Below are 25,293 nucleotides of genomic sequence, written 5' to 3' on the forward strand. Positions count from 1 at the left end.
ATAACTGGTCTTGAGATTTTGACAAGAATGTTGTTCAGACGAAAATTGAGTCCTATACTCTCTGAAGGAATAGGGAGCGGACAAGTTCGTTGAAGATTGAGTCCTATACTCTCTGAAGGAATAGGGAGCGGACAAAGTCGTTGAAGATTGAGTCATATACTATCTGAAGGAATAGGGAGCGGACAAGTTTGTTGAAAATTGAGTCCTATACTCTCTGAAGGAATAGGGAGCGGACAAAGTCGTTGAAGATTGAGTCCTATACTCTCTGAAGGAATAGGGAGCGGACAAGTTTATTGAAGATTGAGTCCTATACTCTCTGAAGGAATAGGGAGCGGACAAGTTTGTTGAAGATTGAGTCCTATACTCTCTGAAGGAATAGGGAGCGGACAAGTTTGTTGAAGATTGAGTCCTATACTCTCTGAAGGAATAGGGAGCGGACAAGTTTATTGAAGATTGAGTCCTATACTCTCTGAAGGAATAGGGAGCGGACAAGTTCGTTGAAGATTGAGTCCTATACTCTCTGAATGAATAGGGATCGGACAAGTTCGTTGAAGATTGAGTCCTATACTCTCTGAAGGAATAGGGAGCGGACAAGTTCGTTGAAGATTGTTCGAGTTCTATACTCTCTGAAGGAATAGAGAACGGACCCGTTTTATGAAGATTGCTCGAGTTCTATACTCTCTGAAGGAATAGGGAGCGAACACGTTTGTTAAAGATTGAGTCCTATACTCTCTGAAAGAATAGAGAGCGGGCCTGTTTATTGAAGATTTTCCGAGTTCTATACTCTCTGAAGGAGTAGAGAGCAGACCTGTTTTATTGAAGATTGTTCAAGTCTTATACTCTCTGAATGAATAGAGAGCAGACACGTTTTATGAAGATTGTTCGAGTCTTATACTTCCTGAAGGAATAGGGAACAGACTCGTCATTTGAAGATTTTTCAAGTCTCACTTATCCCGACGTAATATTGAGTGGTTTAATCTTTTGAAGTTCTCATGACTGGACAAATTCGATCATCTTTTGATCTTTGTTCTATTCTCGTTACACGACAATGAGCAAAGAGGGGCAGCTGTAGATGCTCGTTTCTGTCCGGGGCCAAGTCGGAGCAGACCCGAAGCAATGAGAGCCCAGATGAGCCCAAACCAGATGAAGGTCCAGCTCAAGACCAATTGACAACAGTTTGATGCGGAAAAAGAAAGAGATCCAGGTTGGTTTTTAGCAGTTGGAATAATTAGATAGTGGGGAATTAAAAAACTGTAAATGGTCAGTTTTGAGGGGGTTTAACTACTAGAAACTATCAACCATGGGGAGGGATAGAAAGGAAGAGTAAAGGAAAAAAAAACGGAAACCATTTTTCTGGAGAAAAAAATAGCAAGCATTACGGAGGAACACGATCAAGACAAAAACGACAAGAAACAGGAAAAATAACAAAGAAAGAAAGAAAGGGGGTTCTACTGTCCGATAAAAAACTAAAAAAACGAATCAAGCAGAAATTCCATCAACATTCAGTGGGAAATTCGAGCACAGGGAGAACACCATAAAAATTTCTATGTAAACAGGGTATTTCTTCAGTCTTTTTTTTTTCTTCTTGTCTTCCGGTTTTATTTATATTTACTTGTATCATTTTGAGATCAAAATAAATAGGAATAAAAAGAGATTTATCTTGGTTACCTTAGTCTATCGAGTCGCGTGGCCGTCGGGGAAAAGAGTTCGAGCGTGGGCGAGCAGTGTTTCCTCTGCATGCATGGGCACTGTTCGAAAGTCAGGGAAAGTTTTGAAAAAAAATAAGAACTAAAAAAAATAGAGCGAGAGAAAGAGGAGGTCTACCTTTTTCGAGCGTCGGAGCTATCATCGGGGTGCAGTGAGGATTTCAATTGAGAACAATAGAGAGTTAGGGAAGAAGAAGGGCGCTGTTCTAAGTGAAGAGAAGAGAGGGGAAGGAGATTTACCTAGTTTGATCGAGTATTTGTTGGAGTGGGTTGGATTTGATGGTTGTTAGCAGTGGCCGGTGTTTAGAACTTTAGGGTTCTCATTGAAGAAGAAAGTAGGAGGGTATTAGGTGAAACGACGTTGTAGGGGTTGAGTTTAACAGAAAGAAGGCTTAATTTTTAGGTTAAATCTTAGGTTTTAATTAACAGGGATAAAGCGACGTCGTTTAGGTGTTTAGAGTACCCATTTCACGTGTGGGTTATCCACAAAGTGAGCCATTCAACTTTCAAGGTCATGCATTCTGGTCCTGAAGTCGAATCTTTTATGTTTTAATTCTGCCTTTTTATTTCATGAACATTTGAATTTAGTCCTGGACACTAGTATATTTATTTTCCATTTACTTATACATTTGGCACATAATTCTCTTCATGTTATATCTTAGTGCTTGAATATAATCTTTTCTGTTTTTTTTTAACTTAGCTATCAATTGTTACATTCATTTAAATTTAATCACCACATTTATGTAAATATACATTTTTTAAAAAAAAATTTATGGTTTAACATGTTAAGTTTTTGTTTTTACATTTGAGTCATATTTATACGTTATATGTTAATAAGCATTGTTTATATTTTTAATTTTTAATTTTAAATATTTTTTTTTCATGATATTTTTAATTTAGTTTAATTATTTTTTGGCATGACATATTTTTTTTTGCATAATATGCATGATAACCTCATTTGCATAACTCGACATATTACATAATTAGATTAAGGGTAATACCCTTTTAATTTAAAATTATTGTAAGTGGGCAGTCATAACTGATTTGAGGTCCGCTTTTAATGATTTTAAATTAAAAGTGTATCCCGAAAGTGAAACCAAAAATTTGATTCGTCACCTAAAATTTGACGAGAGAAAAAGAAATGTTCGTTTATTTAAATATATCGAGAAAAGGTTGTTATATCTTTAAGATCTGGTCTCGATATTTGTAAATAATCGAACATTCTTTATCTTTCTGAAATGACTTGGTAATTTTAATTTAATTTGTTTGAGTTTTGAATATTTTAAATTTACATTTTTATTTTATGGGATCAAAAATCAAATTGAATTAGAATTTGTAAAGTTCAATGCAAGGACGTTAATTAATTGATTAGGTACCGATTTAGGGCGTTGTGGGGGTGCTAATCCTTCCCCACACGTAACCGACTCCCGAACTCGGATTTTGGTAACGCAAACCTCAATTTGTTGTTTTAATTAAAATTAATTTTTATTTAAAATGACAAAACATTTTTGGGTGCCCAATCACACCCTAATCAAAGATTGGTGGCGACTCTTTGAACCGTATTTTTTGATCATAAAGGAAATCCAAAAATTTTCGAAACAAGAGGTCTTTTAAATCGCATTTATCTTTAATTTAAAAATCAATTGAAAGGGATAAGTTAAAAATTGATGTGGTTTTCAAAATCTCACCTTTTCACCTTTAAGAAAAAAATCGTTTCGACACTCTCGAAATCTAATTTTAATGCGGTTTAAACATGGGCTTCCAAAATTGTATTTTTTCAAATAGAACCGTCAAAATCTTTTTAAAATGATAATTTTATTGATACTCGATCATACCTAATTCAAGACAATTGATGAATAGTCCATCTTTTAAAAGTACATCTTTTAAAAGTACATTTTTAAAGACGAATATTTTAAAAACTATTTATAAAAACAAAAAGAAATGAGCATAATTGAGTTTTTTATGAGTTTAAGAGCAGTATAAACCAAGTTATCTTAGTGTTTAAAACGATGATTATTATCTCTAAATGTCTCAAGTTCAAGTACTAGAGACTGCAATGATATTTTATATTTTATCGTAAAATAGTTAAAAATATTTAGAACAAATATTATTCTATAATCATCATATATTAATAAAAAAATAACGATCTAGATGGTTAGTAATGCCTCCATTTTCGACTCCTTAGGAACCAAAACTAGTAAATATATGCTTTATGTTGAAAATTGGCACACCAAATTGCTATCATTAGTCAACATTATGGGTGGCAATTTGGTGGCATTAATGGGGCGGCAAAATTGGTAAAATTTGGCCACCAAATTATTGAAAATTTTGGATGGTAAAACTATACAATTAGTCATTGTAATTTAGGATATTTACAAATTAGTCCTTAAAGCTTCAACTATAAATACCCTAGCTCATTTAACTTCAAAACCATCCCAAAGCATTCTAGCTTTCTTCCAATACTAGAGAGAATTTAGAGAGTTTATTGAGAGTTGTTTTTTTCTTTTTATCAAGAGAGAATTATCATTGTTTTCTCTTTGGTAGATCGAGAGAGGTTGTAATTCCTATTTTTCTCATAGTGAAATTCTTCTACCGTTGCCCGTGGTTTTTACCATATATTATTTAGGGGTTTTCCACGTAATTTTGTGTCTATTTTATCTTCATTTTTATTTTCTCAAATTATCAGTTGCGATTTTGCTCTATTCGATAGCCATCTTCTGCAACAATTGGTATCAAAGCCAGATTAGAGTGTGTAATATCTGTTTATTGTCTTTGTGGTTACCAGCGAAAGGTGTATCCTCCAACATAAGAAAGTAAGAAGTTATTACCCATTCTTTGAAGGTTCCAGAGAACTATTCACGATAGTGAAATAGTGGGAGTTATCCGTAAACGAAGCAATGACAACGAAATTTGATATTGAAAAGTTCAATGGGAGAAATTTCTCATTGTGGAAATTGAAGATGAAGGTCATCCTGAGGAAAGACGGTTGTCTAGCAGCTATCAGCGAAAGGCCAGTAGATTTCACAGACGACAACAAATGGATCGAAATGGACGGAAATACTATGGCAAACTTTCATCTAGCATTAACAGATGAAGTATTGCCAGGTATCGAGGAGAAGAAGACAACTAAAGAGATATGGGATCATCTCACCAAACTGTACGAGGCCACATCGCTGCACAATAAAATTTTCATTAAGAGAAAATTGTACACTCTCCGTATACCATAATCTACTTCAGTGACGGAGCACTTAAATACACTGAACACTTTATTTTCTCAGCTTACATCCTTAAGCTGTAAAATAGGAGAACAAGAACGTGCTGAACTTCTACTTCAAAGTCTATCGGATTCATATGATCAACTCATCATCAACTTGACAAACAGTAATGTCACCAGTCTAGTCTTCGATGACGTTGCAGCTGCTATTTTACAAGAAGAAAATCGGCGCAAGAACAAGGAAGACATACAAGTAAATCTGCAACAAGCAGAAGCGTTGACAACGATGACAACGATGAGAGGGAGATCAACAGAACGTGGCCAAAGCAGCAGTCACAAACATGGTAGATCGAAGTCGAGAAACAAGAAGAATTTAAAGTGTTACAACTGTGGAAAGAAGGGTCACTTGAAGAAGGATTGTTGGAGTCTAAATAAAAACTCCAATCCACAAGGCAATACCACAAACACTTCAGATGATGGAGATGCTCTATGCTGTGAAGCGTCAACCACCATGGAATAAAGAAAACGATTTACAGATATATGGCTCATTGATTCGGGAGCAACATATCACATGACCTCAAGAAGAGAATGGTTCCATCATTATGAACCTGTCTCAGGAGGACCTGTGTATAGTTGTAATGATCATGCCTTAGAGATCGTTGGCGTGGGAACCATCAAATTGAAGATGTATGATGGAACAATTAAAGTTGTTCGAGATGTGCGGCACGTGAAAGGTCTGAAGAAAAATTTATTATCCTACGGATTATTGGATAATAATGCTAGCAAGATTGAAACACGAAAAGAAATCATGAAGGTGTTCCGTGAAGCGCTTGTGGTGCTAAAAGGTGAAAAGCTAGCTGCAAACTTGTACATGTTGAAGGGAGAGACATTGCTAGAAGTATAAGCCTCTGTAGCCTCATGTAGTTCAGATTCTGCAATGTTATTGCATAAGAAACTTGGACACATGTCAGAACAAGGAATGAAAGTCCTTGTGGAGCAAAAGCTACTTCTAGGCTTAACAATTGTATCACTTACTTTGTGTGAGCATTGCATAACAAGTAAGCAGCACCGGTTGAAATTCAACACATCAAATTCTAGAGGAAAAAGTGATCTAGAATTGGTTCACTATGACGTATGGCAAGCACCAGTAACATCCCTAGGTGGAGCAAAATAATTTGTCATTTATTGATGACTACTCTAGGAGATGTTGGGTGCACCCTATTAAGAAGAAGTCAAACGTGTTTTCAACTTTCAAAAACTTCAAAGCGCGGGTGGAACTTGATTCTGGAAATAAGATCAAGTGTTTCAGAACAGATAATGGAAGAGAATACATAAGCGAAGAATTTGTTGACTTTTGCAGGAAAGAAGGCATCAAAAGACAGTTCACAGTGGCGAACACTCCTCAACAAAATGGAGTGGCAGAGCGGATGAACAAAACCTTGTTAGAAATAAGAAGAGCAATGTTGAGGGATGCAGGCCTAGAAAAATCATTCTGGGCAGAATCAGTCAATACCGCCTGTTATTTGGTGAATCGAGCTCCATCAACTGCAATAGAGCTGAAGACACCAATGGAGATGTGGACTGGAAAACCAGCTGATTATTCAAACCTCCATGTATTTGGAAGTACAGTGTACGTGATGTACAACTCCCAAGAAATTTCAAAGTTGGATCCAAAATCCAGGAAATGCAAATTCTTGGGGTATGCTGTTGGAGTAAAGGGGTATCGCTTGTGGGATCCCACTGCCCGCAAAGTGATCATCAGTAGAGATGTTATCTTTGTAGAAGATAAACTACAAAGAAAAGAAGACGATGATAGCGTTGAAAAGTCAGATACTACTCAGATACATGTGGAAAAAGAGTTTGAACAAGGAGATTCTTCTGAAGCAGAACCAACACATGATGAACAAGAACCAGAGAGTTCTGAAGCTCCAACAACTCATCAATCAGATCGTGTGAGAAGACGTCCCAATTGGCACTCATATTATGTTATAGAAGGTAATATTGCATACTGCCTTTTAACAGAGGACAGTGAGCCATCAACATACCAGGAGGCAATAAACAACTCAGATGCTTCACTGTGGATGATGGCGATGCAAGAAGAAATTAAAGCCCTTCATAAAAATAATACATGGGACCTTGTGCCACTACCACAAGGAAGGAAGCCAATTGGTAACAAATGGGTATTCAAAATCAACCGAAATGGTGACGATCAAGTTGAGAGGTATCGTGCAAGACTGGTGGTCAAAGGATATGCTCAAAAAGAAGGTATTGATTTCAATGAAATATTTTCTCATGTGGTTCGACTAACAACAGTTCGAGTAGTTTTGGCAATGTCTGCTACATTGGACTTACATCTAGAGCAGCTAGATGTTAAAACAGCTTTTCTTCATGGAAATTTTGAAGAAGAAATTTATATGCTCCAGCCTGAAGGTTTTGAAGAAAAAGAAAAGAAGAACTTGGTTTGCAGGTTGAACAAATCTCTGTACGGTCTAAAGCAGGCGCCGAGGTGTTGGTATAAGAGATTTGATTCTTTCATTATGTGCCTTGGATACAACAGACTTAATGCAGACCCTTGTGCTTATTTCAAGAGGTCTGGTGATAACGATTTTGTTATTTTGATGTTGTTTGTGGATGGCATGTTGGTTGCAGGACCCAACAAATATCATATTGAAGAATTGAAGGCACAACTGGCTAGGGAATTTGAAATGAAGGACTTGGAATCAGCAAATAAGATTCTAGGGATGCAAATTCACCGAGACAGAAGTAATAGGAAGATTTGGCTTTCACAAAAGAATTACTTGAAGAAAATCTTGTCACGATTCAACATGCAAGATTGTAAGCCAATTTCTACCCCTTTTCCTATTAACTTCAAATTATCCTCCAGTATGAGTCCTAGCAGTTAAGAAGAGAGGATGAAGATGTCTGGAGTACCGTATGCATCAGCAGTGGGAAGTTTAATGTTCGCTATGATATGCACAAGACCAGACATTGCACAAGCAGTGGGAGTGGTTAGTTGGTACATGGCGAATCCAGGAAAAGAGCATTGGAATACAGTAAAGAGGATCCTGAGATACATAAAAGGGACCTCAAATGTTGCATTATATTACGGAGGATCAAACTTACTAATCAATGGGTATATAGATTCTGACTATGCAGGGGACTTTGATAAAAGCAAATCTACTACAGGATATGTGTTTAAAGTTGCTGGTGGAGCTGTAAGCTGGGTTTCAAAATTACAGTAAGTTGTGGCTACATCCACAACAGAAGCAGAATATGTAGCATCTACACAAGCCAGTAAAGAAGCAATATGGTTGAAGATGCTATTGGAGGAGCTTGGGCACAATCAAGAGTATGTCTCTCTGTTTTGTGACAGTTAAAGCGCCTTGCATCTAGCAAGGAATCTAACATTTCGTTCAAGGACAAAGAACATACGAGTTCAGTACCATTTTATTCGTGAAAAGGTGGAAGAAGGGACAGTAGATATGCAGAAGATCCATACCAAAGACAACATAGCAGATTTTATGACGAAGGCGATCAACGCTGATAAATTTACCTGGTGTCGATCCTCCTGTGGCCTGTCAGAGACGTAAGCAACATGAAAGGTACAAGGTAGAAAGAATGGTGTGAAGATATGATTGTTCCAATCAAATCTTCAAGTGGGAGATTGTTGAAAATTGACACACCAAATTGCATCATTAGTCAACATTATGGGTGGCAATTTGGTGGCATTAATGGGGCGGTAAAATTGGTCAAATTTTGCCACCAAATTGTTGAAAATTTTGGATGGTAAAACTATGCAATTAGTCATTGTAATTTTGGGTATTTACAAATTAGTCCTTAAAGCTTCAACTATAAATACCCTAGCTCATTTAGCTTCAAAACCATCCCAAAGCATTCTAGCTTTCTTCCAATACTAGAGAGAATTTAGAGAGTTTCTTGAGAGTTGTTTTCTCATTTTTATCAAGAGAGAATTATCATTGTTTTCTCCTTAGTAGATCGAGAGAGGTTGTAATTCATATTTTTCTCATAGTGAAATTCTTCTACCGTTGCCCGTGGTTTTTACCCTATATTATTTAGGGGTTTTCCACGTAAATTTTGTGTCTCTTTTATCTTCATTTTTATTTTCTCAAATTATCAGTTGCGATTTTGTTCTATCCGATAGCCGTCTTCCGCAACACTTTATTATTACGACGATGACGAAGAATGCTTTAATATCAATAATTAATTGATCTAGATTGATTGATTGATAAATCGAATACCAATAGTTATAAAAAATAACGAAGGATGCTTGGATTTCAAGGCAAATAGATAACTATTTATCATCCTACATATTCTATAAAATATTATTTTTTGGAGATTGGGTTATGCAGTTCATTAGAGGTAAACCTTAGACCGAATTTCATGAATTTATGTCAACCCAATCACCCAAACTCATATTTAAAAAGAAATTTAAATTTTACTATAAATAATTGGAAAAGCCAAACTTCTCCGCAATGAATGATTTACAATGAGATTTATGTTTTGGTGTTGTTATTTGGTGTCAATGATAATTATTATTTTTTGAATAATCTGAAATTATTATAAAATCACATATTTTATACATATAATTATTTAAATTTAAAATCTTTAAGAAATCAACACTTAATTTAACTATTAAAACTATTTGATAGTTTCAATATTATCTCTTTTGAATACTGATTGTAATGACTAGGATATGATTATCTCGTGCTTAGTAGAAAATGTATTGTGAACATAATATAAATTTACATTTATGTATGTATATTATTTTTTAAACGTGCACGATTAAATCAAAACAAACATTTCAATGTAGAATTAAATTAAAATTAAATTTTCAAGGTTATAATTATATATATATAATGCAATTAATAAAATCTATCTGTAAATTTTAAATTTATCACTTAAAATTATAATTGTTGTCTGTATTGGTAAATAAATGGTGTATATTACGTGACATTGCTTAGTTGTATATTTAGCCGTTACAGTCTTTCCATAGAAAGAAAAGGAAATCAGTGGCCCAGGAAATACCACCAGGTGGCCCCGGAAATCCAAGGTGGATTGAAGCTGTAGTTTAACTACAGTTTATAAAAGCAAGGCGGAATCCGAGCACAAGCTCGCTGGATCTCTCTCCCCTTTAAATTGCCGAAAAACCAACCGTAAAAAATGTATTTTTAAGTTAAAAAAAATATTAGTTTTTTTTTTATGACAGTACTTCCTCTTCGAAAGTTCTTATTCATCTCACTGTATCACTTCGCTCCCGGAAAAAACCCAAAACCCTAACTTAATCTCCAGTAAATCCCGTTTGTTTTCTGCCTGAATTTCTGTTTTGGTTTCGTGTGTTTTTCTGTAAGGTTGAGTTCTGAGCTTTTTAACGGTGTGAAATGGTGACTTTTGGACTCTGATTTTAAACTGTATCTGTGTCTATGTGTATTCAGGTGCGTACATAATTTTTTTTGGAAGGAAAAGAAGCTATGGCTTCATCTGATAAAGAGCTGGAGCTGCTGTTGGAGGCCGGAAACAGCCTCCTCGAACCTCCCTCGTCAGTTGATGAACTCATCACTCTCCTCGATGTAAACCCTAGCTTCTTCTTTTACTCTTTCACACTCCTTTTCGATTCATTTCTTTGTTTTTATGCCACGCATGACGGTTTCGTTTTCTTTTTTGGTGAATAATTTTGGTTTTCTGATATTGAAGTAAGTTGCATTTGCCTCTTCGTGATCTAAGTTTTTCTTTGTCCTAAAGGTTTTATTTTTATGTTTTCTATTTATTCGTGTGTTCAATTATGGTTATGCCGTTACTGTTGTAATCTTGAATAAGTTCAAAAATGATTTCTAACTGATGCTCAGTTCTGATTCTGTCTGTGGGTGCTGTTTTCCACTCTTAAATGCTGCCAATTTTCTATCTTTTTTGAAGACATGCTATGAATTTGAATTTTTCACATACCTGATATGAATAATAACTTTGCTTTGCGGTAGCAAATATCTGATAATATAATTTGTCAAATATCTGATATGTATAATAGTTTTCAATGCTAGAATGTTGCTTGTATTTGAGTGCAAATGCTATGCAGTAGAAAATATTTGGCTGAAATGGTTTGACGCTTTGAAATCCTTTCAAATTTAAAAATGCGCGCAAACGGCTTTCGCAAAATTTTTTTTTGTCTATATGCGACTTAACGGTCTTGATTCTTCCTAAAAGGAATCTCACAAGCTGCATTTAAGTGAGTTTGTATCGACAAGTGCGTGCGTTTTTGTCAATATACAACTTAACGGTCTTGATTCCTCCTAAAGGAAATGGTTTGATGTTTTGAAATTCTTTCAAATTAAAAAATTTGCGTGAATGGCATTGAAGTGAGCATTTAACTACACACGCACAGTTTTTTTTCTATATGCGGCCTAACGGTCTTGATTCTTCCGAAAGGGAATCTCGCAAGCTGCATTTAAGTGAGTGTGTGTCTACAAGTGCACGTGTTTTTGTCAATATACGGCGTAACGGCCTTAATTCCTCCTAAAGGGAATCATATGAGGTGCATTTAAGTTGGCGTGTATCTAAACGTGCTCACTTTTTTGTTCATATGTGGCCTAATGGTTTTGATTCTCTCTAAAGGGAAACATACAAGCAGTTATGTGAGTATCTACAAGTTTGTGCTTTTTTTTGTCAATATGCATGGTAACGGTCTTTATTTCAAAAGTTAATCTCACGAGCTCCATTTAAGTGAGTGTGAATTTACACGTGTGCATATTTTGTGCCTTTATGCATCGTAACGGTCTGATTCCTATTGAAGGGAGTCACATATCTGGCTTTAATTTTATAAAATCTTAGGACTAGTATAATGGATAGTGTGTCCTTTGATTTTTTTTTTCTTTTCCTTAGTTAATTAAGCACTAGATCATTTGGAAATTAACTTCTAATAGTGAGTTAAAGTTTTTAATGACTTTGGAAAGCTTGTATTTGAAAACATTTCTAGTAAGGAAAATTCTTTCAGCATGTGAAAATATGTTTTTGTTGCACAAGATATAGAAGTTGGTATTAAATTATGTATTCATGGTGTCAAGTAAAACTTGAAGTGGATGTGAAAAAATGTGTGGTGAGATGTTTTCTGGCAACTTTTAATCATTTTTTCTGATAAATTGTTTGTCTGGGATCTGCTTCTCTTTTAAGCTATCTCCTTAGACTCATTGTTAATTAGGGTTTACAACTTGTTTATTGTATAAGTGACTGCAATAGAAATTAGTGCTGATTGGGGTGTTGGATACTTTAAATTTGTCTTTGGTTTATAGTCAAGTTGAACTAGAATGGTTTCCAAGTAGTTTTGTTTTTTTCTTCTCCCTATTTGACATTTTGACCGGGGCATCATTGTTTCTTTTTTTCACTGGTTACTGTACCCTTACTGTTGTCTGTATTATGTATTAAATCTGTTTCTTTTCATAGAATTTTATTCTGTATGGGTAATTTTTGAGCAGTTCCTAATGAAGCTGGGATGATCAAATTGATTATCTAATATTTTTTTGTTCTGGGTTGTGCTTTATGCTTGTTTTTCTACTTTTACATTGATTGATAATTGTCTGCTCTTTCTACCCTCTGCAAATATAGCAAGTCGAGAGTTTTCTGTCAAGGGTGGAACAAGCACCAAGCCAATCAATGCAAAATGCAATCTCTCCTTCACTTAAAGCATTGATTGCAGAGCAGCTTTTCAGACATCCCGATACTGATTTAAAATTGCAGTTGGTGCTTGCATCAGTGAGATAACAAGGATAACTGCACCAGATGCTCCTTATAATGATGACCAATGAAGGTACTTTGAATTCATTTTTTCTGGACGCTCTTGCATATTTCATGATCTTTTAAAACCCATTTTCTGCACTGGAAGTAATGATTCTTCTTAATGTGTATGCAGGAGATCTTTCAACTGATTGTATCATCATTTGAAAATTTATCTGACAAGTCCAGTCGCTCACATACTAAGAGGATCTCAATTCTTGAAACTGTTGCGAAAGTCAGATCATGTGTGGTGATGTTGGATCTTGAATGTGATGCTTTATCATTGAGATGTTCCAGCATTTCCTTAATGCAATAAGGTACAACTAAGTCCATGATTGGAGAGATGCATTCCCTTGTTCACATTCGTTCATCGGCACAAATCTTGGCCATTATTTCCACCTTACGAGTTCTGTGTGATTTGTAGGCTTTAGTTTTCCACAAGATGGTTATTGCATTATCTAAAGTAGAAAGTTGTCATTCTGTTATATTCATCCTTCTATAGGCTTCTTATTGGAGTAGATTGCTATTATAAAAGAGAACAAAGAAGTGGTTTAGTATGCTATCATGTATATGCATTCTGAACCATTGTTTTCCTTGTGATTCTTTTTGTTTGCTTTTCAGAGATTATCATGCAGATACTGTGTTTACATCAATGCTGACGATTATGACCCTTGTGTTGGAAGAAAGTGAAGACATCTCTATGGAGCTGCTCTCCCCAATCTTAGCTAGGGTAAAGAAAGATAATGAGGTCTGTTACCATATGAGTCACTTTCTATCTGTTCTCTTCTGCAATCTTGTTTAGCTCATGTAGGGCATCTATTTCCTCTCAGGAAGTTCTTCCTATTGCTCGGAAGTTGGCGAAGAGTGTTCTTGAAAACTGTGCATCAAAACTGAAACCTTACCTAACTCAAGCTGTAGAGAGCTTGGGAATTGCTTATGAGGATTATAGTGTAGTAGCTTCTATATGCCAAGTGGCACCCAATGCTGTGGTGCAGAATGATGATGCTACTGACAAACGTGTGGTAATTATCTCATTTTCATCTGAATATAATTCTATAAATTCTTTTTGTTTGATGACAATTCGTTTAGTCATTTTTCTCTCTCTGGTTTTGTATGTCTATACTTAAGACTAGGATAGTCGAGTAGTGTGGGTCACATCTCTGTCTTCTTTTAATGCCTTTGTAGTAATTTACATAACTTCTACTTTTTATCCGTTTCTGTTATTGGTATTTATGAAGGCTTAGAACTGGGCTTGCTATCGTTTGACTTCTGTGTATCATTCTCTTCACTTTTAAATTTAGTCGGGTCTTACGTTTCTGTCTATATACAAAGATTACTGCCCATTACAGACGCGCATATGATATTAACGATATTAATGACTGCATATGAATACTGTACAACTATGTATTTATGTATTTATTTACATGCATTGCATTTTATCTATATTTTAATTTTCTGAATGCCGGAGGTCTTCCACGGAAGCTACTCTCAACCTGGCGTTGGGGGCAGCCTACTACCCTACCTCCCCCTTACCCCATTGCATATGGGAATTGGGTTTTGTTGTTGTTGTTGTTGTATTAGGCACTATTTGATTATATAAGGTTAAGAGTTTTTTATTTAATTTTGTACAGTACTTCATTATTGATCTTTTTTTATTATCTTTTTCAGTTCTTTTGTTCAAGACATCCTTCAAAAGCTTGTCTTGTGCTGGCACACTAAGACACCTACTGATCCCTTTTATGCCTTCTTTGGCAACATAGAGTAGTATTAGTAACCTTAATGTTTTCTTTCTTTTTTGGGTTAATTTGCTGTAGGATGTGAGAGCAAACCAGCAGAGGAACCTTTGGAGAATGCAGTTCAGGCATGTTTCTTATATTTATTGTCAGTTGTCAATGTTCTATGAGTGTGTGTGGATTCAAGTGCTTCCTTTATTTTTCATTGTATTCTACTCTTGTTATTAGAATTTGATACTTGAAATTCATCATTTATGAATCCTCAAATCCTATACAGGAGGAGATTCCTAAAGAGTCCGTTTTAACCGAACAAGTTGATCATGCAAATGAAAAATCTCCAACTTCAGTTGTTAGCATGGTGTTATTCAAACTGATGAAAACAATTCATTACGTGATTCAAACTCCTTACAGAAGCAAGAGGATGACTGCTTTGCCAATAGTCTGAGAATGTTGATACATCAACTGTTTCTGAACTTGATGGATTGGAAGGTGACAAAGTGGTCATTTCAGATTCTAAGTTAGAACAAAGTATGAATGAAAAAGGGGGACAATCTCATTCAAACCAACAGAACCTTCTGACAGCACTCATGGTGATGGTAAGGAAGTTGAGACCTTAGCCGATCAGAAAAACAGGAAGGATGATGCTCATCCACCTTCTGAGGATCCTTCTGTTGATGGGGTTGTATCCACGGAAAATAGAAGAGAGACAGATGTTCAGCCTTCCCTGACAAAAGCAATTACGGATGAACCCAATGATGTTGCTTCCCCAGCCCCAAGCGGGGCTGTACATGATGAGAGCCATTCAATCAAGGTTGCTCGGCCAAAAAAGAAAGATGGCTTGAGCAAGATCACACCTTCTGTTGACAATGTTAAGAAGTCATCTGAAGTGTCAATTGATTCAGAAGCAAAAACAAATAAACGATCGGGAAAAAGGTTGCTTCGGCGGTTTCGAAAAGGATAGTGCTCCTCCCGGTGTAGATAAAACTAAGAAAGAAGTGGCACTGCAAGTGGTTCAGCGGAAAAACCACTGAAGCAGATATCAAAGATGGTGGATTCTAGTAGTAATAATGCAGATGGATCCTCTTCAAGGAAACTTAAGGATAAGAAAAAGCGAGCTCGGGGAAAAGTTATTCTTCCTGAGAAGGATGGAACCAAATCTCGACCAGGAATGAGGATGAGGTGCTTAATTTTTGTCTTTTAAGTTGCTTATTTAAAGCTTTATTATTTACATTTTAGCTGTTCTGGATACTTAAATAAAGGGAATAAGTGTTGTTTTATCGTTTAATTAGGAAATGGTTGGTTCTCCAAAGGCAGTGAAATCAACAACTTGATCCTCATGCGGATGAGACCCCTAAGATGAATTCCAAGAGAAAGCATACCCAAAGTAAAGAAAAAGTAAGTGTCTGTAGGTAAAAGCTGTTGAGGTTGCCTTTGTGTTCTACTTTTATGTTTCGTTTTGCTAACTTTGAGTTTTCCTTGTTGTTTCTTGAGATCATAGCTTGTCCCTTTATCTCACATGATGGAAATGGAGGCTCAAATATATTTATGACTAATCGTAATCCTTTTATTTGACTCTTGTTCATACAAACTGCGATCTGAACATAGTTGAAGCAATGATAGCGCATGTCCTTTTTCTGGAAACAAATGATTTAGATTTTATTTTTATTTGTTGTCAGGGATCTGATACCTTAGAATATGGTGAGAATCTGGTTGGCTTGAAGGTGAAGGTTTGGTGGCCTAAAGACCATGCGTAAGTATATATATTTCTGTATTTCCATCCTTTATTTGCAAGTATTACCGAAGTGATTCTCTAAAAAGAAACCTGAAATATTATTCGTTTGATCTTTTCTCTTACCATTCCCATACCAGTTTATAACCTCCTATTACCATGTTCATACTCAAACTTATATTTGCTCCAAGGAAAACAAATGACTAATGGCAAGTGATCTCTTTCAAATATGTGGTGCGAATGTAAGATTTGAGTGTGTAATAAAAAAGCTATAATATGAAGATAATAAAATCTCTTGATGAACAACAGACAATTGACATAGAAGCCAGCAGTGGTCTGTGATTCAATGTTAATCACAGGTGCCTTTCCTAATCTTATTCAGTAAACTCTTGAAAGCAGATCACCCCCAAAACATGAAACCAAGATCAGACACCAACCATCCCAACCCCCCCTCTCCCCTTCTCTCCCTTATGAATGGTATGAAACTAAACCTATCTTTTCTGCTAGCAAAATGGCATCACTTCTCCTATTAAGTTTTTCTAAGAGGTTCAAAATAAAAGTGTTGGTTGGCGTTATCCTTGTCAATTATGGATTGGATTTCTTCTTGTCTTATTAAAGTTGACCTTCTCTGCTTACTACAATTTGGTTTAGGTTGAATGCATAACATGGTATCAGGTCAAAGTGTGTTCTGTTGTTCCTAACTATCTTAAGTGAGGTTGTCCATGTGTAGTCTCTTGTCGAGCTATACTAGAGGATGGTATTAAATGGTATTACCACACATCTTTACGGACTAGATTTCTTATTGTTTTATTTCAGTTGGGCCTCTTCACTTACTACCAATTGGTTTTATGTTGGATGCTTAGTGGAAAAAGTAAATAACATGTACCTGAAAGGGTGAATTATTTGGTTATTTTGAACGATGACGTCTTAAGTGCCACTTGGTTATTTATTTGTTAATTGCCTCGAGGTTTTTCCTGGAGGTTTAATGACTTCTGAATCAAGTCATGTTTGTATTAAGATTTATTAAGTCTTTGGCTTGACTTACTTTAGTCAAGGAACTTAATCAAGTAAATGTACATAGATATTAGATTTTCTTTACACTTTGATTAAAGGTTCAGTTTCTTACTCTCCTTATGGGTGTTATTGTTTTGCAGATTCTATGACGGTGTTATTCAATCATTTGATCCTATTAAAAAGAAGCATAAGGTTGGCACATCAACTAAGATAAAAGCTTCCTTATATGCTTTTCTTTTCCTGCATGTGTTACCTGAGGTTTTCCCTCTTAACTGTTTATGGTATAATTTTTAAAATTCTTCATTTCCCTGTCTTTAGGTGTTCTATGATGACGGTGATGTAGAAATTTTGAATCTTAAGAGAGAAAAGTGGGAGATGATCAAAGATGAGCCTGGGTCAGATTGGGTGGTCAGTTTTCCTAATTAATATATATTACTAGCTTTTATTTGATTTGTGTTCTAGATTGCTAATAATTTATTTAAACAGGAAGTCGCAGCAGATCATCCAAGTGGTTCGTCTGAAATGTAAGTTCCTATTGTGATTCTTGATTGCTAAAGTTATTGAACCACAATCATGGTTCTAGATGGTGTCATTATGTATTTGGGCCTTGCGTCATGAAACCTGCTTGGTTTTTTGTGCAGTTTATGTCGATATATCTTCCGATATTTAGCAATCCTAATTCTATTTGAAGCTAGAGTTTTACTGTAGGTTTAGGGCTTGATATATTTGGTAGTTTGTACTAGCTTTGCATTTACATGTCCGTTTCCTGCTCTATTCCTGTCTGATATCTTCTGTGGCCTTATCTTTTCGACCCCTTGTTTCCATTTCCATTAACAGCTCTCAAAAGAAGAAAGCAAAAACTGCTGATCAGCCGAGAAAGAAAGCCAAGATGGATGCTTCGCCAAAAAGGTTCGTGAATTCTTTCAAACGAAAATCTTTGCTACGATTCTTTCCTTGATTTCTGAATATCTCAGAATTGGATGTCCAGGGGTGGCGGAGCTTCGTCCGGAAAATCCAAGGGTGCTGCCATGAGGTCTGGTAGCAAAATAAAGGAAGATGGTACTAAAGTGGATGGCTCCAAGAATGTCGATAAATCGGACAATGTTACCAAAGCCAAGGATCATACCCCTGAAAGTGGTAGTAGACCAGTTGACGATGCTTCAAAAGTGGGCAGCAAATCCAAAAACGAGGACAGTGTTGACACACCCAAGGATGTTGACATGCCCAAGTCTACCGAACCCAAGGATGATGTCAATGTCACACCGAAATCTACCACAAAGCCGAAGGAAGATGCTGCAAAAACAGCCAAGACCAAACAGGAAGCCCCCAAAGTTTCCTCCAATTCCAAGGGTAAGCCTCTTAAAAGTGGTGGTAAATCGGATGCAAATGGTGGGAGAAAGTCAAAATCCGGTTCATCAAAGGTGAAAGAAAGTGAGAGCATGAAAGAGAACTCAGCTGATTCAGCCGAGGTTGTGGAAGCTTTTAAGCGGAAAGCCCCAAGTTCATTGAAAGGACAGGGAACTGATCCCAAGTCTGTAAAAAAGCGACGAGAAGAGCCAAAAGCCACTTCAACACCAGAGTCATAGCCGGGACAAAGGCTGGTTCTTGTCCGATGTGGAACTCGGATGTTGCAGCCTTCTTAAATATGCATTTGGTATGGACTTGGTTTTTAAGCTTTGTGGCTTGCAGTTATTCACAGTTACAGTTCACAGCTACCCATGCATTTGGTATGGACTTAGTTTTTAGGTTTTATGGCTAAATGAAACTCATGTTGTTTAAGGTGCAGCATTAGAATACATACATCGGGTTGGCCTTTTGATCCTAAATTATTGCAACATGGCCTGCATATTTTACTTTCAACTCTTCTTTTTAGTAGGATTAAATCATCATTTCATCATTTTAGGGGGGCCAAAATGCAATTACACCGTGTACCAATTTATAAATTAATAATTTTTAAGGGACCTCCTAATAGTTTTATCAATTTTTTTTATCAATTTAGCACTTAATCTACAAGATACGTGAAAGTTATGAACAAACATTGGTTTGAACTTTTAATCTAAAACCAATAAATTCAGCTACTTAATTTTCTACCAGAAAACAAGTACCGAACAGGCACTTTCGTTGAAACAAACAATCAAATTTAACTTTGATATATAAATTCTGAATAAATATTATCTTATAATTATTTTAAATTATTAAAAAAATTATTGAAAGCTTCAATTGATTTTTTTATTAATAGGATAGCCAATCGATAGTGTTTTGGTTCGTGAAGGCTTCTTTTATCTTAAATTTTTAATTTGTCAATTGGTATATATGCTTATTAATTAAGTATTCATATATATATATATATATGTTAAGTTTGTTTTTTTTGTAAAAATATTTTGAAAAATGAAATGTTTTTTTAGAAAAACTAATATTCTATGATGTTTGATTTTTTTATATAAAAATTATGTATATATATATAGTTTTTTATTAATATTCATTATATAAATTTATTTTCATTTTCATTTTATGTAAAAGAAATGAAGTTTGAGTTCAATCCGTACAAATTTCATATTTTACTGTTTAAAAAGTAATAAAATATAACTTTATATTAATATTTAATACTATCAATTATTTAAAAAAAGTCTTTTTAATATAAAAAAACTTCAATAGTTATATAAACTTTTTAAATAGTTTGATGTGATTATAAGGTAATATTTATATATAAATTTTTTTAGTTAATGATTCGCACACATCCTACAAACATAATTGCTCGAATTTATAACCTCTAGTGAAAATAAATTCACTCAATGGATTTAATTTATTTGTATTTTTATGCTTAAATACCTTATAAAAACCTATATTTATATTATGATTTTCCCATAAAAACCAGAAAAGAAACGTGAACATTTCGCTTATAATTTATTAACAACCGGTTAGTCTAGTGAGATAAGACAATAAATTCTTTAAACAGTATCTTGAGTTCAAACTTTGGTAGCTAAAAAAATATCCCATAATAAATCTCTATAAAATCTGATATGAAGTAATATATCAATAGATCATAAATCCATAATTAATTAAAGAATCATTTCGCTTACAATTTACACCCACGAACATCTCACTAGCACTTTAAAATTGCTCCAAATGTGAGAATGACCCACCAAACAATCAAAGGCTGTTATTCAATAAAAAAATGCTTGATCAATATTTTAATTGTTTTTAAAGATTATATTGAAAATTTTATAAATTTATATACAGAGGAAAACTAGGGAATAAGTTGTTAGCTATCAATATAATTAAACAATTATCATGATGTGCATTTAGAAAATAAAATAATTAAAAGTAATAAAATAAAACAAAACAAAATTCGTGAAATATGCAAGGGACCAATTGGCTCCCTTTCAATTTTATATTATATATATATTGAAGTGCCCTTTCGATATATAATTAATCACTTTTTATGTCAATATGAATGATGATGAAATATTTCAAAAAAAAAGATAAATATATGTGTAAATTATAAATTTCAATCAATCAATCAATCAATTTTATTTTATTTCTATTTTGATTATTAAAGTTTAAAATATTTTAATTTTATCATTAAATTTTTTAATTGTTCTTATTTTGATCATTTTATCGTTAATCATTTAATAATTTTATAACATGATGACGACTTCAAAAGGACATTGTTTTGGAAAAGTAAAATTTACACCAAAACATCGTTTTGGATCCATACAAAACCCAGTTCTCAATTTTCTTAATTTCCCCCCATTTCCTCTTCCCCCCATTTTAATCCTCTCATTTCTCTCATCTATCAAATTCTGACTATTGTTGATTGTCATTAACAATGGCCGATGAGTCCTAAAATTTCTTACCAAACTCATTTCTCCTTCTTAAACATGAATTTGATATATTTACCCAGAAACACTCCATACCCCATATCTAACATCAATGTTTCTCTTCTCTTACGAAACCACCACTGTTTGATGGTCTTTGATGTTCAAACCATACAAAGAGCTTCCTCTTGTCGCCATCATTTCCTCTTTCATCTCATATTGTTTGACTGTAAAGGATTATGTTGAGACAATAGGCAATTTTGATTAATCAGAGGCATGACTTGGACTTGGAAGATCAAATTGAGTGATTTAAATTTTGGGGCTTAATCGTCATTGGTGATGATAATCGACAAAATGGTCGGCTGCAGCCAGTGATGATCGAAATTCGAGCCCCTACAAAGCTTACAAATCACTAATAAAGAAACAATTCAGCACATAATTAGAGAAATAAACATTGAGTGATGAAAATAGAAATAATTTAAAAGTTTAATGATTAAATTTAAAAAACTTAATTTTAATGATAAAAATAAGACTGATAATAAAATTGAATGATGAAATTTGCAATTTACCCAAAATATATTAAAGATAAATAAAAAGAGTTGCGCTTATCCTAATCCGAAGGGAAGGGGTTTGAATCCCAATTCTTTAAAAGAGAGAGTTGAACCATTATTTATATACTTGTCTTTTTAATATGTGCCCTAATTACCTATTGACCCAACAATGATTGTCCTTTTCAGTAAATGCTCAAATTAAATTAACTTTACTTATAATTTTATAAATTAGACTTAACTCAGAAAATTTGAAATTTGAATTGAGCCATCAAATAAAAATTAAATAATTTAAAAATTTTAATAGTTAGTTGATTGATTTTTAAGTTTGAGTCGAGTCTCTCGATTTTGTATAATATATGTGTATCACATATGAAAAATATATGAAGAAATATATATGTATTGTTATGGTTATAGGAAATTTTTAAAATTAGAATAAAATATTATCATAATATTATAAACATTTACAATTAAATCTAAATAGAAACTCGAATAACTCGACTCCACTCCACTAAAGTTATTTTTTTAAAATTAAATTTGAGTTATAAAATAAGAATCACCAACTCGAATAACTTAATTTTTTTTTATACGACTCGACTTGCATTTTTCAATACGTGCCCCAATTACCTATTGACCCAATAATGATTGGCTTTTTCAATAAGTGCCCAAATTACATGTTGAGTATTGACCCGTGCTTTATTTATTAATCAAGTCTCTCAATTATATTAATAGTTTTTAAAATTATCTTAATTTATTTTAAATATTAAAATAAACATTTTTCTTAATATGTAAACCTGTACACTTCTCACACAAAAAATAATTAATCTTAAAATGGAACAAAGCTAAATTAATCACGTCCCTCCACTTGGGCATTATAGTTTTCTTTATTGCTATTTATTATATATAATACGTAAGACAGTAAGCGAAAGCTACGTACGATTAAGTATTAATTTATCAGTTTTTTCTTGATATTTAGAATAAAAATAAATATTTTATTGACAAATCACATTATTATTTCATATTATTCTCCTTTTAAAATTTTAAGTAGCACAGTTACAATAGTAAGTACACAAAATACATTGTTTAAATAAATATGGAGATAGTTTCATAGGATGACCTTAACTATGACTCTTGTTTTAAATTGGTTCGTAAATTTTAAAACATTCTATATCGTTCTTCAAACTATCGATATTATTTCATTTTGATCATTTTGTTAACGTGACATTAATTCTACTAGTTAAAAGTTTTAATTTGTTTTTGAAGATCTTGGTATTTAGAATGATTAAAAGTTTGGGGACTAATTTAGAATGAAAGTCATAATTTAGGTATAAAATTAAAATATTTAAAATTTTAAGGATCAATTTAGAATAAGTTATAGTTTGGTGATGTGTAATGTAAAAATGATGAGAAAAAGGATCTTTGGAGCCCAAATCGTAGCCAGTGGAGAAAAGAAGAGCAGAGAATTTAGTGAAGATAAAAAGGTGAAAAATGATTAGTCTATGAATGTTTGTGTAACCTCCCCCGCAACATCAACGCCTCTTTCCTGTTTAATCGACCCCTGTTTTGACAAAAATTTCCCTCATTCTGTGTGCTGCACAAATAGCTCCACCCTCATGATGGAATCCATCAGCATCATCACCATCTGCTCTGTTCTTTCATGGATTCCCTTATATTCCCTTCGATTTCATTAGAACCATAGCCAAATACCCAGTTTTTATTTTGCAGAAAAAAATATGGAGGAGAAGCATGTTTTGTTCGGGAAATATGAGATGGGAAAGCTATTAGGGAAAGGTACTTTCGCGAAAGTCTACCACGGAAAAGTTTTAACGACGGGTGAAAGCGTCGCCATTAAATCATCAACAAAGATCAGGTGAGAAGAAGGGATGATGGAGCAAATCCAGCGAGAAATCTCCGTTATGCGCCTCGTCCGACATCCAAACATAGTTGAACTCAAAGAATAATGGCTACCAACAAAGATCTTCTTTGTCATGGAGTATGTCCGTGGGGTGAACTCTTTGCCAAAGTTTATAAAGGCAAGCTCAAAGAACATGTAGCTCGTAAGTACTTCCAGCAGCTGATTAGCGCCGTCGATTTCTGCCATAGTCGGGGCGTTTCCCACCGTGATTTGAAGCCGGATAATCTTCTCTTGGATGAAAATGAAGATCTGAAGATCTCTGATTTTGGGCTGTCTGCTTTGCCGGAGCAGATTCTCAACGATGGGTTACTTCACACTCAGTGTGGGACTCCGGCGTATGTTGCTCCCGAGGTTTTGAGGAAGAAAGGGTACGATGGATCCAAAGCCGATATCTGGTCTTGTGGGGTTATTTTGTATGTTCTTCTTGCAGGTTTCTTGCCATTTCAAGATGAGAATGATGAAGATGTATCGGAAAGTTTTCAAAGCCGAATTCGAGTTCCCGTGCTGGTTTTCGACTGAATCCAGGCGTTTGATCTCAAAACTACTTGTGTCGGACCCTGAAAAAAGGATCACAATCGATGCCATAATGCTCGATCCTTGGTTTCGAAAAGAATTCACACGTCCACCCGCGTTCTCGATCGAGGAATCAATCAAGGACGATGAATCGACTGTGTCAAAGAATGTGAAACAATCGTCTCCCAAGTTTTTCAATGCGTTCGAGTTGATTTCCTGGATGTCGTCGGGGTTCGATCTGTCGAGTTTGTTCGAGAGCAGAAGAGATCGGGGATGATGTTCACTTCGAGATGTTCGGCCGGGCAATCATGGAGAAATCGAAGCTGTTGCAAAGGGGATGAATTTCAAGGTGGGGAAAGCCAGGGAGGAGTTCAAGATGAGATTACAAAGGCCGTCGGAGGGGAGAAAAGGGCGGCTTTCGATGACGGCGGAGGTGTTCGAGGTTGCACCTGAGGTTGCAATCGTTGAATTCGCAAAGTCGACTGGTGATACCTTGGAGTATGCTAAGTTCTGCGAGGAAGATGTTAGGCCTGCATTGAAAGACATTGTGTGGACATGGCAAGGTGACAGTTTCGACATAGCAAGTACAGCCGCAAGTGACAACTTAACAGTTCCTAAAAATTAAGGAAAATCTTCTTTATTTACCTGCTTTTTGTGGTTGAAGATGAGAATTTGTAAATACGTACTTTGTTATTAGTACAATAATGGTATGGGTTTGAATTTTGTGTATACTGGCCATGGAGTTTTTGGTCCTTTTGTCGCTTTTAAAAAACTAAAAAGAAGAAGAAGACAGAATTCAAGTAACAGTGGCCGCCCGGTTTTGCCGATTGTCTGGTTTTATGACAATCATGGTGTGGAGATGAGAAAGTATTATATTTCCGGAGATAATTTTTGAAAATCATCGAGGTTTTTACGGTTCGGATTCATTAAAATTATTAATTTTTTAATAAATTAAGATTTAAGGTGTTTCTATTCATCAAAGTTTTCAATTAGTCTATATCCTCTAAATACATTTTTTAATGAACTACAGTGTATAAAAGAAAAAACCCTCTCATAAACCCACGTGATCGATAGAATAAAATTTGTCTAAAGATTATATTTATATAAAACTCGTTAACATACAAATAATTATAATATTTATATACATGAACTAAAGATCATTATAAATAATTCCCATTAAGATTGAGAAAGGAAATTAAAATCTTACTATCTCAATATTTTCTGTTTAATTTTTATTTTTAATATAAAAATATCAATTAATAATTATTTATTTATTGATAATCTAAATTGATTTCATTACCAGAAAGAAAAAGAAGAGTGGAGC

General features: G+C 34.5%; 2 pseudogenes; both read left to right on the plus strand.

The window, feature by feature from the left end:
• The first annotated feature begins 10,179 nt into the window (after positions 1-10,179).
• Positions 10,180-19,152, plus strand: LOC120150154 (annotated as a pseudogene).
• Positions 19,153-23,040: 3,888 nt separating this feature from the next.
• Positions 23,041-24,698, plus strand: LOC120150145 (annotated as a pseudogene).
• The last annotated feature ends 595 nt before the right edge of the window (positions 24,699-25,293 follow it).

This window comes from Hibiscus syriacus, unplaced genomic scaffold, assembly GCF_006381635.1.
Source record: "Hibiscus syriacus cultivar Baekdansim isolate YM2019G1 unplaced genomic scaffold, ASM638163v2 tig00111014_pilon, whole genome shotgun sequence".
Taxonomy (NCBI): domain Eukaryota; kingdom Viridiplantae; phylum Streptophyta; class Magnoliopsida; order Malvales; family Malvaceae; genus Hibiscus; species Hibiscus syriacus.